General features: G+C 30.2%; 1 long non-coding RNA gene across 1 annotated transcript; it reads left to right on the top strand.

The window, feature by feature from the left end:
* Window positions 1-511: 511 nt before the first annotated feature.
* On the top strand, window positions 512-6,424 carry LOC124887630. The gene is made up of 2 exons (XR_007045402.1): window positions 512-919; window positions 5,961-6,424. It is a non-coding gene; the product is annotated as an uncharacterized LOC124887630 (long non-coding RNA).
* Window positions 6,425-18,115: the final 11,691 nt, after the last annotated feature.

The following is an 18,115-nucleotide window of genomic DNA, read 5'->3' as shown; positions in this document are numbered from 1 at the left end:
GTGACTTGTAGGTTGATTGTGTGTTTATTCGAGTGAATACGAAATCACTCATTGATACTTATATATCAAAATAGATGGTATGTCTAAGTTATACTTTTAATGTGTTAAAAATATGAAATTAATTTTTTCGATTAGTGTTTCATTATAGTTTTTGATTAGTGTTTTGATTAGTATTCTGAGGAGATTTACATGCACAAATTTATTTCTTATTATAATTAATAGAGTAAGAAATTACAATTTAATTTAGGGGTGTACAACAATCGTACCAATAAAAATGTTATTGATTTATCGTTATTGGATTAATAATTTTTTAATGATTTTATAAAAAAATATTATGTTATTTGTTCAATTTTAATTTTTTAATTGATAAATCGAGAACCCAATAAAATTATATTAAATAATTATTTTACACCCTATATATATATATATATATATATATATATATATATATTTCTATATTATAGAAAGAGGGATTTTGACATGGCTGCTTCTAGCCATTTTCAGTAAAATTTAAGGGCAATTTCGTCATTGCAAATTACCATACGTGGCCTGCAATCAATCCTAAAGTCTACGTGTGTGTTTTATATTACTCCACCGTAAGCCGCATGAGCCTCCTCTACTTTTAGTTGTCCAAATTCATGCTTTACAAATTGAGTTCCTTGGACTACTTGTCTGATCAAATTTCTGATAAGCATCATTAACGTGGAAAGGAAAGGAAGAACAGAAAATTTGGAGTGCTAAATTTCTTCTTCTCTTTGCTATTGCTTTTCCTCTGTTTGCTTGGCTTCTATGCTTTTTATCCCTTCTGAATATTCAAAAGTTAGATTATAGTAATCAAGTTAGATATCTGGAAGATCCTTGAGAGGTGAAATTGGATTTTGGCCGGCTATTTTCAGGTTTGATTTTGGTTCTATGCAAGGTAACGTCATAGTTCTATGTTAGATTTATGATGAGTTAATATATAAAAATAATCCTAAATTTGACATTGAATTATAATTTTGATTTTAAACTTTGATAGTGCACAAATAAGATCTTTATCTATTTAAAATTTGCACAAATATGACTTTCGATTTTACAACCTCATGCGTAAGTCTCACTCGCGCCTACATGGAAAAGTAATCCAATCACACGGTGTCACATTGTTAAAAGGACTGATTTGGAGAGAGGGGTTATATTTGTGCAGTTTTAAATAATTAAAGGTTATATTTGTGTACTGTTAAAGTTTTACTTTTTGCGTTAAAACGACGTCGTTTTTTTTTTTTTATTATTATTATTATTATTATTGTTGTTGTTGTTGTTGTTGTTATTATAATAATTTTATTATTTATTTCTATAGTAGCAGCACTTAATTTTTTTTAATTTTAAATAATAATAATAATTATTATTATTATTTTATTTATTTCTATAACAGCAACATCTAATTTTTTTTTAATTAAAAAAAAAAGAAATTGTAGCTTTTAGTTAAGTTTTATCAATTTTTAAAAATAGTACACATTAATTTGGTGATGTGATAAAATACTGACTTTTTTATTTCGATTTTTGTGTAAATCATAAAAATATATTACGTTTTATATATTTTTTTTTTGATAAAATGTAAGAAATTATTATATTTTACAAATAAATTTATAAAACGTAATAATTTATTACGGTTTATAAAAAGTCAACTCCGTTAAGAAAAAAGTGAAAAGCATAATAATTTATTTCGTTTAATTTATTTTGATAACTTATTAAATAGGTGACAAACGAAAGAAAATGGTGGAGTGGGGGGTTGGGGTTGGCGTGGGGTGAGGGTGGCAGCAGGTCCACATCAAGTGAAATAGAAGGTAACATCGTAGCTTTAAGTTAAGTTTTATCAATTTTTAAAAACAGTACACATTAATTTGATGATGTGATAAAATACTGACTTTTTTATTTTGATTTTTGTGTAAATCGTAAAAATATATTATGTTATATAATTTTTTTGATAAAATATAAGAAATTATTATGTTTTACAAATAAATTTATAAAATGAATAATTTATTACGTTTTACAAAAAGTCAATTCTGATCGTTAAGAAAAAAGTGAAAAGTATAATAATTTATTACGTTTAGTCTATTTTGATAACTTATTAAATAGACCTATTTTGATCTTTTTTTTTTTTTAATTTCGTGACTTGTTTTAGTTTCGAATTCGCATTTCCATTATCATCAATATCTAAGATACATATTTTTTTTTCTTCCTATTAACTATTAGGTCAAATCTATCGATAGCACCTTAAACTTGTCCCTAAAATTTACTTAGGTCCCTAAACTAAGGTCTGTATCTATTAAACCTCTAAACCCTTCTAATTTGGTTTCAATTGGGCATTTTTTACCCACATAGTACTGCGCGTACAGTGCATTCTAGGACAATGCGTGTGGTGTTTTTTTTAAATTAAATTACAAATAGAAATATGTCAAGTGGCACTGAGGGCCTCCAAAAATATTAATTAAAAAATTTATATTTAAATTATTTTATTAATATAATTTTTAATTACAATAATTTCTTAATTCTTTTTTAGAAAAAGCACACCACCCCTTATGTTGTTTTCTTCACAGCACCTCACCCCCACCCCACTCCACCCGTTGCGTCTCCATCCCACCCCACATTTTCATCATATCAACCTCACCCCACCTTGCGTCTTCGTCGTCGCCTCCCCTCACCTCACATCTTCACATGAACAAATTTTTTTTAATCCACAATAATTATTTCATTTCTTGAAAAAATTCAACAAGATTTACTTTTTTTCCTCCACTAGTATCACCATTTCTTGAAAAATTACAATAAATTTTAATAAAAATCACTTTTTTCTCTAAGAAAGATCATTTTTATCACCATTTTTTTTTTCTCCACAAGAAGATCACTTTTTTTTTCATTAATATCCACCATTTTATGAAAAATTTCTATAAAAATGATATTTTTCTAGACCCCTTTTGAATTCTTGAAGTAGATTTAAACAAAAAAATTTTGTGTGTGTGTTTTTGAGGATCATGGACAAGCAAAATTCACTTTAATGGAGAAGAAACTTCAATAGAGAAGAAGAGGAATGGGGAGAGGGGGGGGGGAGAGATTAAGAGCGGGGCTGGGAAGGTGGGGAGTTTTTTATTTTTATTTTCTGAAAAATTTTAAATTTTTTTTTTTTGATGATTAGTTTTAAATTTTTATTTTATAAATAATTTTATAATTATTTTTTAATAGTTTGGATCCTTAATGCCATTTTTTATTTTCACTTTTTAAAAAATTTTATAATCTATTTTTAATAATTAGTTTTTTATTTTTATTTTTTAAAATAGTTTTATAATTATTCTTTAATAATTGGAATCCTCAATGCAATTTTTTATTTTTATTTTTTTAAATTTTATAATTTCATTTATTTAATCAATTTTTTATTTTTATTTTTTAAATAATTTTATAATTATTTTTTAATAATTGGAATACTTAATGTAATTTTGTTTAAATAATTTTATAATTATTTTTAATAATTTAAATCCTCAATTCGATTTTTTATTTTTATTTTTTCTTAAATTTTATAATTTTTTTAATAATTGTTTTTTATTTTAAAAATAATTTTATAATTATTTTTTAATAATTCGGATCTTTTATCATCATTTTTTTTTCTCCACAAGAAAGATCACTTTGTTTTCATTAATATCCACCATTTTATGAAAATTTTCAATAAAAATGACATTTTTCTAGGCTCTTTTTGAATTCTTGAAGTAGATTTAAACAAAAATATTTTGTGTGTGTGTTTTTGAGGTTCATGGACAAGCAAAATTCACTTTAATGGAGAAGAAACTTCAACAGAGAAGAAGATTGGGGGGGGGGGGGGGGGGGAGAGTTTAAGGGCGGGGGCTGGGGAAGGTGGGGAGTTTTTTATTTTTCTTTTCTTAAAAAATTTTAAATTTTTTTTTGATAATTAGTTTTAAATTTTTATTTTATTAATAATTTTATAATTATTTTTTAATAGTTTGGATCCTCAATGTCATTTTTTATTTTCACTTTTTAAAAAATTTTATAATCTATTTTTAATAATCAGTTTTTTATTTTTATTTTTTAAATAATTTTATAATCTATTTTTAATAATCAGTTTTTTATTTTTATTTTTAAAATAGTTTTATAATTATCTTTTAATAATTGAAATCCTCAATGCAATTTTTTTTTTAATTTTATAATTTCATTTATATAATCAGTTTTTTATTTTTATTTTTTAAATAATTTTATAATTATTTTTTAATAATTGGAATACTTAATGTAATTTTTTTAAATAATTTTATAATTATTTTTAATAATTTGAATCCTCAATGCTATTTTTTATTTTTATTTTTTCTTAAATTTTATAATTTTTTTAATAATTGTTTTTTATTTTAAAAATAATTTTATAATTATTTTTTAATAATTTGGATCTTCAATGAAATTTTTTATTTTTTAAAAATTTTAAAATTTCTTTTTAATAATTAATTTTTATTTTATATATATATATATTTTTTTATAATTGCTTTTTAATAATTTGTTTTTTTTTTAATTTTATGATTTCTTTTTAATAATCAAATTATTATTTTTATTTTTAAAATAATTTTATAATTAATTTTAAATAATTATCGAACCCACAGTGCCATGTGGCAGCTTCCAATTAGCCCTTTTTGCCACATCAGCGTGTGCGTGCAATAAACACTTTGAGCTTTTAGCTGATTGGGCAAAAAATGCCCAATTGGAATCAAATTGGGGTGGGGGGTGGGGTTAGTGGTTTAATAGGTACACGCCTTAGTTTAGGGTCTAAGTGAATTTTAGGGACAAGTTTGAGGAACTATCGATAGATTTGGCCTAATTATTATAATAATAATTGTAGTGCTCTTTATTCTTCTTTTCCTTCAACATAATAATACTCATAATACTTATGTATGGGATAAAAATTGAATTTGTTTGGGCGAATCAGAAAATGACACATGACATGCATATATTTTTGCTTCCTATTAATTATTATAATAATAATTCGTAGTGTCCTTTATTCTTCTTTTCCTTCACCATAATAATACTCATGTATGGGATAAAAATTGAATTTGTCTGGGCGAATCAAAAAATGACACATGACATTATGAAAAGAGTTTCTACTTTGTCAATGTACAAACGTCCATAACATAAATATCTAAACTAAATACAATAATAATTAACAGAACTAAGTTGAAATTAGACAAACTGATTTTTTATTTTTTTTTGAAATTTTAACCTATTTGTTGGGTTTGAAATTGAGAGGGCATGCGGAAGTTTAAAAATTTGCAAATCATGTGATGATAATTCAGATGACACATAAAATAATATTAAAAAATTATATTATTGATATAGTTTGACACACACACAATAGTATGTATTTCATCTTTTTCTTTACTTGTCCGCATTTAACTTACACATTTCTTGAAAAGCAAATTATAAAATGTTATTATAAGTTCATTACTGCATATCAAAACACAATGGACCCTGTTACAATTACTTTCTTTTATGGTGTACGGGCGATGGGACAGCTCAATCATACTATTATTGTACCGCGTTTCCATTACTGTCGAAAGAAAATTTAAAATGATATCCAAACATAGCTTTGGGTTGTGTTTGATATGAAATAAGAGTAGTACAATACTTTTTGCCTGTTCTCAAAATAATACTGTAGGAAAAGATTCATTAAAGATACCAAAAAGTTTCAAGTTGCAAGCAGAGTGGATCCTATTTTGCCTATTCTCAGCATCTTAGAAGTTTCAATCTCAATTCACTTCTAGTAAAGATTGCCTTTCTAAGCTCTTTTCAACAGCAAAACAAATATATCCTACCTTAAAGCATAAATACTCAATAATTCTAAAATGGGAAAAGAAAGAATTAGCAATTGCATGGTCATGTTTAAGCTTATCATGAAAAAGCTCGTCTCATTTTCAACTAATTCCCAAGTATTCAAATAGGCATCAAGTTGATGTGGTGGAAACCCCAAGAGCAAATGAAGAAGTTGTACCAAATGATGTTAAAGAAGGTTACTTTGTTGTATTCTCATTGAACAAAGAGGAAGAGCCGAAGAGGTTTATTGTGGAACTGCATTTGCTCACTAATTCATCATTCTTCAAATTACTAAAACAGACTGAAGATGAATATGAATTTGAACAAAAGGGTGTTCTTGAGGTTCCTTGTCTCGCCAAGGAATTGCAGAAGATTTTGGAACCCCACATTGGAAATTAAGATAGTTCCTTCTATGTTAGCTATATAGCTAGGTTAAAATTTCAAATTGTTTTTTTCAGTTTGTCAAATTTCGACTTAGTTCTGTTAATTATTACTGTGTATAGTTTAGATGCTTATGCATGTTATGGGCATTTGTACATGGACAAAGTAAAAGCTTTTTTCATTATGATATTAAGTTGACCTATAATAATGTTTAACTTTCTGTATCAGTTATGTTATTTGTACCATGCAAAACATTAACTTAAAACTTTAAAAAGCCTAATATCGATCCCATCTACAATTTAAGACAAGGAGATTATTAGCTATTTCGGAGAATTGCCATGATTATCAGAGGTGGATCTATAATTTCAAATATGTGTGAATGAATCACTGAAACGAAGAAAAAAGTTTATTAAACAAGAATTGATCCTTGTTCCTTTAGATTCACCTTAGCCCCACCCCCACCCTCCATCCCTGTACTCGACCCCACTCGAGAGACAATTTTGATTCCTACTCACTTTCAAAATTTATTTTGAATCATAGAAACTAAATTTCTTTTTTATTTATTTTTAGGGTTAGATCTTGAAAAAGATAAAGTGACCCAGGGTTATGGGGTCATGGGTTCCTTCAACATTTTTAAAACTTGAGAAAAAAATATAACTTTTTTAAAACTATAACATGATCCCTTTTTATATTTTTTCATTTTCAAAACATTTATTAAAATCATTTAATATTTTCAACTACACATTTCTCTCTTCTCAAAACCTTCTCTCGATTTTGGTTTCTATTTTTTCGAACAAAAATATTTGGTTGATTCTTGCTTTCTCAGGCGAAATTTTTCAATTTCTCTTGCTCAGGTAAGTGTCATTTTCTTCCCCAATCAGTTTTAGATTCATTTTAGTAATTTTTTTTGATGACGCTTTGTGTTGGGTTCTTCGATTTTGACAAAAATTGCACTGTTCTTTGTTGAATTAGTTAAAATTTGAGTGTTTTTAGTTAACATTGTCGATTTCACATGATTAATCGATTTTGCTTTGGATAATGATTAGAATTTTTTTTAATTTATTAGTTATATTACATTTGATTTTGAATTTTTTGTACTGAATTGGATCTATTTTAAGGGTGTTCTTGTTGTTGTGAATTGCGATACCAATATCTGGTGAAGTTGGAACTTGATTTGCATGTTTGATATGAGGCGTTTTTCCGTTTTTCTTAATAGACTAATGGTCGATAGATCGACCACTGCAGATTTATTTTTGCTGGATTTGTTCGTTTTTTTTAATAGACCAGTGATCGATAAATCGACCACTACAGATTCGTTTTTTGCTGTAGATCATAAATGATGAGAAGAGTTCACAGAGCAGTTAAAAGGCATGCTTCCACTGCTTCTACCAGTAGGAAGCGAAAATCCGAAGTGTTTTGAAAACTTCCAAGAGAAAAAAATCCGTAGTCGATGAATCAGAGTCGGAATCAAATAAAAAATCTTTGCCAATATTTCCGAAAATGACGAAAGTAGTGCCAACGAGAGTGAGGATGCTGAGGATAGCGAAGGTAAAAGTGAAGGGGAAAGCGAAGAAGAAAGTGAAAGTGATAGCGGGCACTACTAAAAAATTCAAAAAAATCAACCACAAAAAATCAACCTCAAAATGTGGTCGGAAAAAACCGACCACATGTGGTAGCTTTTTTTTTTTTTTTTTTTTTAAAATACCGACCACATGTGGTCGCTTATATATTTTAAAAAATCAAAATAATTATTTCAATAATTTTAATATTAATTATTTTACAAATAAAAATAAAAAAAATAACAAAACCGACCATTTGTGATCATTTTTTTTGAAATATAATTAAAAATATTTAAAAAAATCGACCACTTGTGGTAGGTTTTTAAAAATACTTTTTAAATTTATTTTTTAAAAACCTACCACTTGAGGTCGGTTTTTCTAAAAAATTTAATTAAAAATTTTTTAAAAAAACTTACCACTTGTAGTATGTTTTAAAAATATTTTTGAAATTTATATTTTTTTAAAAAGACCACTTGTGGTTGTTTTTTTTAAATATTTAAAAAACCGACCACTTGTTTTTAAAAAAGTATTTTTAAAAACCGACCACCTGTGGTCGTTTTTTAAAAATTCTTTTTTAATTTATTTTTTTTATAAAATCGACCACTTGTGGTTGATTTTTGAACTAAAATTTTTTTTAAATTAAATAATTTTTAGTAACACCTAATTATATATATGTAATCAAATATATATATATATATATATATATATATATATATATATTTAATTATATAAATCATTATATATAATGATTTATATAATGTAATATATATCTAATTTTTTAAAATTACACTGATCACACGTAGTCGATAACCAGTATAATAATAATAAAATTCAATAATTCATTAAATTTTGTGACAAAATTACACTAAAAAATAATTCAAATAAAATAAACAAATTACGTTAAACATAATCTTTATCTTTTACTTATGTTTCACTATATAAAATAAATATTTCCCTTTGTATTTATGGTAAATGACGTTAAACATGCATAATCTTTGTATAATGAATATTTGTATATATATGTCATACCATTGAGATAATGATATCATGTTACTATTTCAGTCATAATTAATAATGTAATATATAAATGATAATTCATCAGAATATAATGAACGTGTTCTATTATACACACACACACACATGTATGTATATATATACATATAGTGATCGATTGATGAACAATGTAGTCAAAACCTAGTATATTAAGCTAATCAAATATAATTAATCGATCAATCATCTGAGTATGTATAATAAACACATCGCATTAATACAACGACAACCACCCAGTGTATTCCCACCAAGTGGGGTCTGGGGAGGGTAGAATATACGTTGTCCAAACCGCTACCTCCGAAGAAGTAGATAGACTATTTCTGATAGACCCCCGACTCAAGATAATAAATAGTGAACATGATCATAGTAATGCATGAAATAGAATAGGTGGCATATCCGAATTAAGAAATGAGAAGTACTGAAAATAGAGCTAAGCGAGACACTAAAATAAGAGCAATACGAAAATAATAAACAGGAAATAAGAAATAAGAAAAAGACACCCCCTAGTAGTAGCATACACTAGCGGCTCCTACCAAAGTACAAAGTCGTAGGTTTACTAACCCGGCTATACCAGAGCCTCATAACCTTTAGCTATGACCCACACACGCACTAACCTTCTACCCTTATCCACGACTTCCACACCTTCCTATCTAGGTGTGTGATATATATAGTACGTATTTAGAACTTAATATATATATATATATATATATATATATATATATTATACAGTGAAGGTATATTAATGACATAAGATTATAATGTAATCTATAATTCAATTGAGTATTTGTGAAATATGTTGTATATTATTATATGGGATAGTAAAATCGTGTATGTGATGTTTATAGTACGTATGTGAAAGCCGATAGACAATTGAATATATGTATATATACGTATATCTCGTGTAGTAATCGAAAGCTAGATAACTGAATCTATTTAAATTTTGCTGATATTTAAAAAAAAATTGTGAATAACCCGACCCGACCTGATTTTATTTTATCTTTTCAATTATCTTCTCAATTTTATTTAAATTCTAGCCATTATTTGAACTCGATTCTAGCCTAAATTGTGACCCAATTTTAAATATCCTATAACTTTGAATCTCAACCGTTGATCAAAAAGTGATCTACGACTGAGATTAAATTTTCCCCTCTTTCCATTTAAACCAAAACACTCAAACCCTAACCATTATTTTCCACAAAACAACCGTAGCTCCCATGTTTCTTTCCCCCTCTCTCTTGAGACCTTCTCTCGGTCCATGGTCATGGACATGGCAGCCACCTCCGGCTAGCCACCACCGTTCAGCCACCATGGCTGGAGGAACCCTCCATCCATCCTCTTTCTCTGTCCAACCAAAAGCGAACCAGCGTCGCTCTTCGAGCCAACCGCCTCTTTCACCACTAGCCAACGAAACCAACAACCCTCACTGTCTCTCCCCCCGACCGACGCTGCCGCCTCGCCGCTTCTCCGGTCAAGTTTCGCTGAAAAATGATGGGCTTTGAACCCATCTCAGGTTTAATTCCATGCTCTAAAGTCTCAAAATCTTTTTTATTTATTTAGCAAGTTTCGTAATCTAAAATTGATAAAGTTTAATTGGAGACTTCATTAAAATTTCTTTTGATTCATGTTCATCCGTGCAGTGAAAAGCAATAGATATTTCTTTCTTTTTTCCTTTCCTAGTGATTTCATCACAAGTTGAAGTCTCTATTGTCGTCATGTGCCTCAAATTCGGAGCAGCTGACTATCTTGTGAAGCCTCTCCGCACTAATGAGCTATTGAACTTGTGGACTCACATGTGAAGAAGAAGGCAAATGACATGTACTTTATTTTTATTAGTTGACGATTCTTCTTAGCAATTGCATTCTTTTACTTGAAAGTTTTGGGTAGATTTAGCATAAAGGTAAATAGAAGTGTCTAGGCGCATGTCCCTTAGTTGGATTGTACAAGAATATCTAGCTTACAGTGCACTCTAGACATTTTTTTTGAATGTTTAACTTATAGGGAACTCAAGAAAAAGAAGAAAAGAAAACTTAGTTACTTATGTGAATATTTGATAACAAACTGATTTGTTGTTTATCTTTTGTTTGAGGAAATATTGCAACATTGGGTATGTCTATCCATGGTTGGTGACTTAGTTATGAAAAAATGGTTAAGCGTAGGGGCTTTAAAGAAGATTTTTTTGTTTTGAATGTGGTTTGGTTGGTGACTTAGTCTCTTGAAAATGGTTAAGCGTAGGGACTTTAAAGGGTGTTTTTTGGTTTGAATGTCGTTTGGTTGGTGACTTAGTTGCTTGAAAATGGTTAAGTATCGGTACTTTAAAGGTTTTTTTTTTGTTTTGAAAATGATTTTTTCGGTGACTTAGTCGCTTGAAAATGGTTAAGTGTAGGGACTTTAAAGCGGATTTTTTGGTTTGAATGTCATTTGGTCGGTGACTTAGTCACTTTAAAATGGTTAAGTATAGGTACTTTAAGGGGGATTTTTTGATTTTGAAAGTGGTTTGTTTGGTGACTTAGTCCCTTGAAAATGGTTACGCATATGGACTTTAAAGAGTAAATTTTGGTTTGAATGTCGTTTGGTTGGTGACGTAGTTACTTGAAAATGGTTAAGTGTAGGGACTTTAAAGGGTATTTTTTTGGTTTGAATGTCATTTGGTTGGTGACTTAGTTACTTGAAAATGGTTAAGTGTAAGGACTTTAAAGGGTATTTTTTAGTTTGAATGTCGTTTGGTTGGTGACTTAGTTACGAGAAAATGGTTAAGCATAGGGACTTTAAAGGAGATTTTTTTTCGGTTTGAATATCGTTTGGTTGGTTAGTTACTTGAAAATGTTTAAGTATATGTACTTTAAAGGGGATTTTTTTTGTTTTAAAAGTGGTTTATTTGGTGATGTAGTCGCTTGAAAATGGTTAAGTGTAGGGACTTACTGAAGAGATTGCTCAACAGAGAGAAAGAGCGCAGAAGAAGGAGGAGGAAACATTATCCCAAATTAGGATGCTGTAGAAGCAGTTCAGCTCTTTCATTCAGACTGCAGGGATTATTCTTTCGTGTCGTGGTGATGCAGCAAAAGTTTTACGCCCCCTGGATGATATCAGCACCGATGAGGATATGGAAGACGAGGACGAATTCGATGAAGATGATTTTTAGTTTTTGGACTTTTGTATGTGTTGTACTTTGAATTTAGATATTTGTTGTAGTTTGTACACTTTTGAAACTATTGCTGTAGTTTTTACGCTTGTTGGACATTTTGTATGTGTTGTACACTTTTGAAAGTATTTACATTTGATTTGTTGTTGTTTTTGTATTGCATGTTGGATCATTTGTTGATTTTTATTTTTTAAAAAATTTCCAGAAAAACCGATCACAAGTGGTCGGTTTTTCAAAAAGAAAAAATAAATTGCAGAAAACCTACCACAAGTGGTAGGTTTTCTATTAAATTAATTAATTAATTTATTTGAAAACCAGCCACTTGTGGTCATTTTTTTAAATTTTTTTTTTAAAATTACTTTTTGCAATTTTAATAAAATAATAATGAATTTTAAAAATATATATATATTTTTAAAAAAATCGACTACAAGTTGTCGGTTTTTAAAAAACTACCACTACTTTTTCGACCACACACTTTGGTCGGTTTTGTGGTCGAAAATTAGAGAAAACTGATCACTTGTGGTAGGTTTTTCTTTTTTTAGTAGTGGGAGACGATGAGGATAGGAGAGATAGCCGAAATATTTTATGTTTAATGGACAGATGGTTCAATATATGTTGCTGCGACGTATAAAAAATAAAAAAAAACTGCATAAAATTTGGTTTTGTGTGAACGGGAAGCCAGCTTGTTTCGGCTTAGTGGGATTTTCTTTGATTACGGGGCAGAATTGTTCAGCATATCCCCGTGAATAAAAATGAACAAAGTCCTCCAAAATAGATTAAGCTTCCATTTTAAGGTGACGAAGAACAAGAGCATTACTGCTGCAAAGTTGATTAGCCTGATGAAAGGTAATAGGCTGAATAATTAACAAAAGTTGAAGTGTGCTTTGGTTTGGTTTGTGCACGCGATGCTGCTGGCAAAGGACTGGTCAAAGAAGGTGGGTTCGGACCATATCAAGATGGTGGCTGATTTAGAATTCTTTGGGGGGTATCCATGGGGAATAGAGTCCTTTGAGCTGACCTTGAACTATCTGAAAAAAAAGACTGATCTGACCAAGCAAAAAGAAGCTTTTGTCAAGAGGAATAATGCATCGTACGCATTATTTGGCTTTCCCTGGGCGTTTCTGGTACTTATAATCTACCATCCTATTGATTTATTATAGACTCCTACATATTTATGCAATAATATATACACACTGTAGACTTACTCGTGCTTCTATTGATTGCTGGTTTGGATGTATGAGGTCTTTTCTCATCTGGGAAGGTACACTAGCAAATCGTTGGATTCTCCCCTGCCCATTCCCCGTCTTCTTCGATGGCACACGTCAAAGTACGATAACATAATGGAAGGTGACCTGTTTAAGTATAAAGAAAACAACGCAAAGGTAAAATTATACTTATTATGATATGATACTAATATTATTATATTAGCGAATGTCGTGTAATTTCTTTTGGTAGATTGTGAACCCGTACCTTACCCCTACTATCCTCGAGATAGAACAGAGATACATAAAAACTTTTAAGCCATACACGGACGAAGTTAAGGATACATCCATCGATGCGTTGAAGGTGCAGCTAAAAGGTGTGACTGTCCTGACTTCATCAGCGGAGGTCGCAGACGAAGACGAAGATTTGGGTGACCACCATTATGATCCAAGTCCGCCACGCGCTTGTGATCATGCTAGTTCAAGTGAACTCAAAACTTCACCAGACGCTTCTAATGACGACGACCTGCGCGAGCACGTTACTTTGCTCGAGAAAAGTCTACTGAATATTACTTCTTTCGTTAGAGATTAGAGGTTGAGGAGAATCGAGAAGAATAAGAAGAAGCAACAAAAATAAGGTAAATTAATTTATTTTTTGCTCTTCCAATTTAATTTTGTTGCATATGTTTTGTAATCCTTTCAAAACAATACAGTGCACCTGGACAGTCCTCTTCGTATCCGGCATCAAGTAAACCTTAAAGAACTTTCAGTCACAGTGACGTACATGGCTGCAGTAGATGAAAAAGGTGAAAAAGAGAAGAAAGAAGAAGAAACGGAAGAGGAGAATGCAGCAGATGAAGAAGATACAAAAGAAGAAGAAGAAAAAAAAAAGAAACACATGAGGAGATACAGCTGAAGTAGAAGAGGAAAATGAGGAGAAAACAAATGAAGATGGTGAAAAAGAATTAGAAGAAGAAGAAGAAAAAAACGAGAAGGAAATTGAAGAATAATTAGTGGTCGAACGAGAGGTTGAAAAACGTTGAAGAAAAGAAGAAATCATCAGAAGAAGAAGAGAAGGAAAATGAGAAGAAAGAAGTTGAAGAAGAGGAGAAAAAACATGAAGAAAAAGAAGTGGATGTGATGGGCATTGTTGCGGAACTTAATCAAGAAAATAAGTAGTTTAGTGGATTTGGAACAAACTTCTTAATGATTTGTTTTTTTTAGTGATCTTTTCTTTATGGATAATTGAATTACATATATTTGACATGTCAATGATGGAATTTTATGATGAAATAATGTTCAGTTATTCCATTGTCTCGTTAGATTAAACAATTGGTTGTATTGCGTTACCAGTTCAGCTATTTTCCTAATTTATAGTGGTTGATTGGAAACATAATAGAAGTTGTTCTGTATAATTTAAAGATTTAACATTCTATCGATTGAGTAATTCATATATTTACTTACCGTAACTATCATGGTTTATGGAGGTCGATGATAAAAGAAATAGATATAATTCTCTATTAATTATAGATTACACCTAGGATTGATTTAAGAAACCTTACATCTATTTATTCAGTTTCCTATATCCCTATTACACCTCTCCAGAAAGGCAACAACAATAACAAACCATACAATAAATTTTTTAGACCTTTCTTTTTTTCCTCGGCCGAAATCAGCCTTTGGTTTACTTGATCCCTCTCTATTTCGGCTTCTTTTAGTGATCCTTTCAAGTAATCCCTTTGCTCTTCCGCTTATTTTTGCAATGTCATGAGTAGATTTCTATTTTCTTCGGATTTCCAAAGCCTTTGGAGTATATGAAACTTGGAAGCGCCGAAAAAATTTGATGCCGATGGGCTGCTCGTCGGTGAGTCTTTGTTAAGCCACTTCAAAAAAGAACATCTGTCATTATCCTTTTCAAACACATAGTTAAAGAATTTTCAACCTGGATTTCAATCGGTGCGTGACGTCCTAAAAACAACTGAATTTCCACAATGCATAAGTAGGACACTTTTGCATTTGATTTTTCGGGATGCTTGAGACATTGTAGTTGTTAACAAAAATTAAAGCAAAAAAAAAATGAGTGTGTTAACACAAAAATAGCCTTTCTTTTATTGAAGAGAAAAGTGAGATATTACCGTTGGGTGTTGATTTGACGTGTACTTTATAACCGTTGTAAAAATCTGAAATTTTTATTTTTTACTGCTGCTCTTGTTTCATAGACCTTATTTATAATCGATGCCTTCTCAGGCTTTTGGTAGATGCTTCTCCAAATATATAGACAGTCTAGCATATACTAGGAGCTACTTCCTTAATAACCGCACTAGACTATGCTACATATTCATAGACCATAACTAGCACATGTTTTGAGAAGGATTTTTTAATTAATAAAATAATAAATAATTAGATTTTATGCAATTAAGGGTGCTTGAACAAGTCATGTGATCATATGAGAGTCCATGTAAATTGAATAAGGTGATCAATGATGTGAGAGGATGGGTAGTGGATGAACAACAAACATGCATGGGGCAATGTTTACCCAAAGCACAAGTATGTTGTGGAGAATTCATTTTTTCAACCACAACTCATCACCTCATGTCTTTGATCACCACTTTCAATTTATATGGACTCTCATACGATCACATGACTTGTTTAGGCTCATTCAATTGTATAAAATTCAATTATCGATTATTCTATTAATTAATCAATTCTTCTCAAAATATGTGCTAGTTATGTTCTATGAATAAATATCATAGTCTAGTTATTTATTTATGGAAGTAGTTAAGAGTCTATGTCAGACTATATCAGGTCGAGTACAAAACTAAGCCTAGTCTAGCATAGATTTTGTACAATTTCATTAATACATGCACTAGACTATGACACATATTTATAGACCATGACTAGCACATATTTTGAAAAAAATTATTTAATTAATAAAATAATAAGTAATTGAATTTTATCCAATCAAATGAGCCTAAACAAGTCATGTGATCGTATGAGAGTCCACATAAATTGAAAGTGGTGAAACAATATGTGAGGTGATGAGTTGTTATTGAACAACCAACGGGCAATATTTACCAAAGAACAAGTATGCTGTGAGGAATTCATTTGTTCATCCACTACCCATCCTCACACATCATTGATCACCTTATTCAATTTACGTGGACTCTCATACTATCACATGACCTGTTCAAGCTCCTTTAATTGGATAAAATCTAATTATTTATTATTTTATTGATTAATTTTTTTTTTTCAAATATGCTACTAAGGGCAATAAACCAATACAGTACATTATTGATAAAGCTTATAGTCTATTAAATTTATTGAACACAATCGATGGACTGGTATTATTTAATACATCGATTATTTATTTGTTCGAGCATCGACATTGAGATCAGTATTGAATAAATCCCATCGGCTTTTTATTTAATTTTGTATAAATCAACATAATCGCGGATAGACCAGATTAGTTTTCCATTGGCGTATATGAATTAATTTGATGTCTGACAATGGTCCCGTTCATCTTATACCTTGATCTCATGCAAAAATTCTAAAAAGAAAATAATTATAAAATTACAGTGGAGACAAATGAAGGAAATAAGAATTAAGCAAGAAACAAGAATTAATTTCACATCTCACAACCGTTTGATTCATCTTCTAACATCAAAAATTACAAAAATTAAATCAGAACAAAACTGCATAATTAAAATATAGATGAATGTAGGAAACAAACATATTTCATTAATACTTTGTTGCAATGATGGTGTAGAACCATATTTACAGCAAAAACAACAAAAAAGAAAAATGAAGATGCTTTCATCTAACATTTCCAACCATGAAAGCTTCTCCTTGCAACAAAATTAAAATAAAAAAAAAATACAACTGAAATTAAAAAACTAATCTAAGGGGATGGTGGGGGGGTGATCATCTCCTCCGGCTCCATGTTGAGCCGCTCCACAATGGCTCGTAAAAATGAGCAATCCGCTGAAGTTCGCCATGGAGGTGCTCTCTGTCCTGTCCCAGTCAATAGAACAGCTGGTTAAGGTCATTGCGGAGGAGGAGCAGGTCGTAGTTATGGTGGATCCTCCTTTTTGGTCTCAAAGGAATGCCTGACATTTTTTTCGATTAAATCTGATTTGAGTTGATAAAGATGAATTTTGGGTGCAGTAGATGGGTGTTTATATCGACAAAAATAGAACCCTTTGATTTTTTCACCCATTGGTTGTTAAACGTGTGAATAGTAGAAATCGAAGAGAGGTAGCGTATACCCAATCGATGCAACGTCTGATTGGACGTGCAACAACCTTTTTTATGTGTAATAAATGCTAAACGGTTCATCTGTCCCTTTGAATATTTAGTGTTTTTAATAGACCTTATATTGGATCGATGATAAACTATGTGTTAAATAAAGAATAAAAGAAATAGACCAGACACACAATATATGCAATACTTCAAAAAGTCGATAATAGATACAGAGTGCAGTCGATAAATCTGGCATTAATCAGACCACTGAAGGGTTGTCAAAATGCATACACTACCATGACTTAAAAAAACACAAATTCATACAAGTCTAACTATGATTTGTTGTTGTTACAAGTGGTTCTCTTGCACCCTGGTCTCTTGCACAGTGAACACTAGTTCCTCCTCTTCAACTTAAAAGTCTCGCCCATGCCCTTAACGCATTTTCTTTTCTTCCTTTCAAACTTGGTGACCATGAGAGATGGAATAATGTTCACGTCTAACCCATCTTATGGCACGCGCCATTCGGACTCCAAAGGGACAACATTAATTGATTCCGAATACACAAGGAGGTACTCTTCTACTTTATACAGGGGCGAAGAGTAATCATAGACTCTCAAACCATAATCTTCACCATGCTTCAATTGCAAAGCGGCCATCGCGTGAATGTATGGTATTTTGACTAGGTTAAACTTTCTGCAAGAACACGACCTTTC

Source organism: Capsicum annuum, chromosome 10, assembly GCF_002878395.1.
Source record: "Capsicum annuum cultivar UCD-10X-F1 chromosome 10, UCD10Xv1.1, whole genome shotgun sequence".
NCBI classification, from domain to species: domain Eukaryota; kingdom Viridiplantae; phylum Streptophyta; class Magnoliopsida; order Solanales; family Solanaceae; genus Capsicum; species Capsicum annuum.
This window is presented reverse-complemented; position numbering and strand designations above follow the sequence as displayed.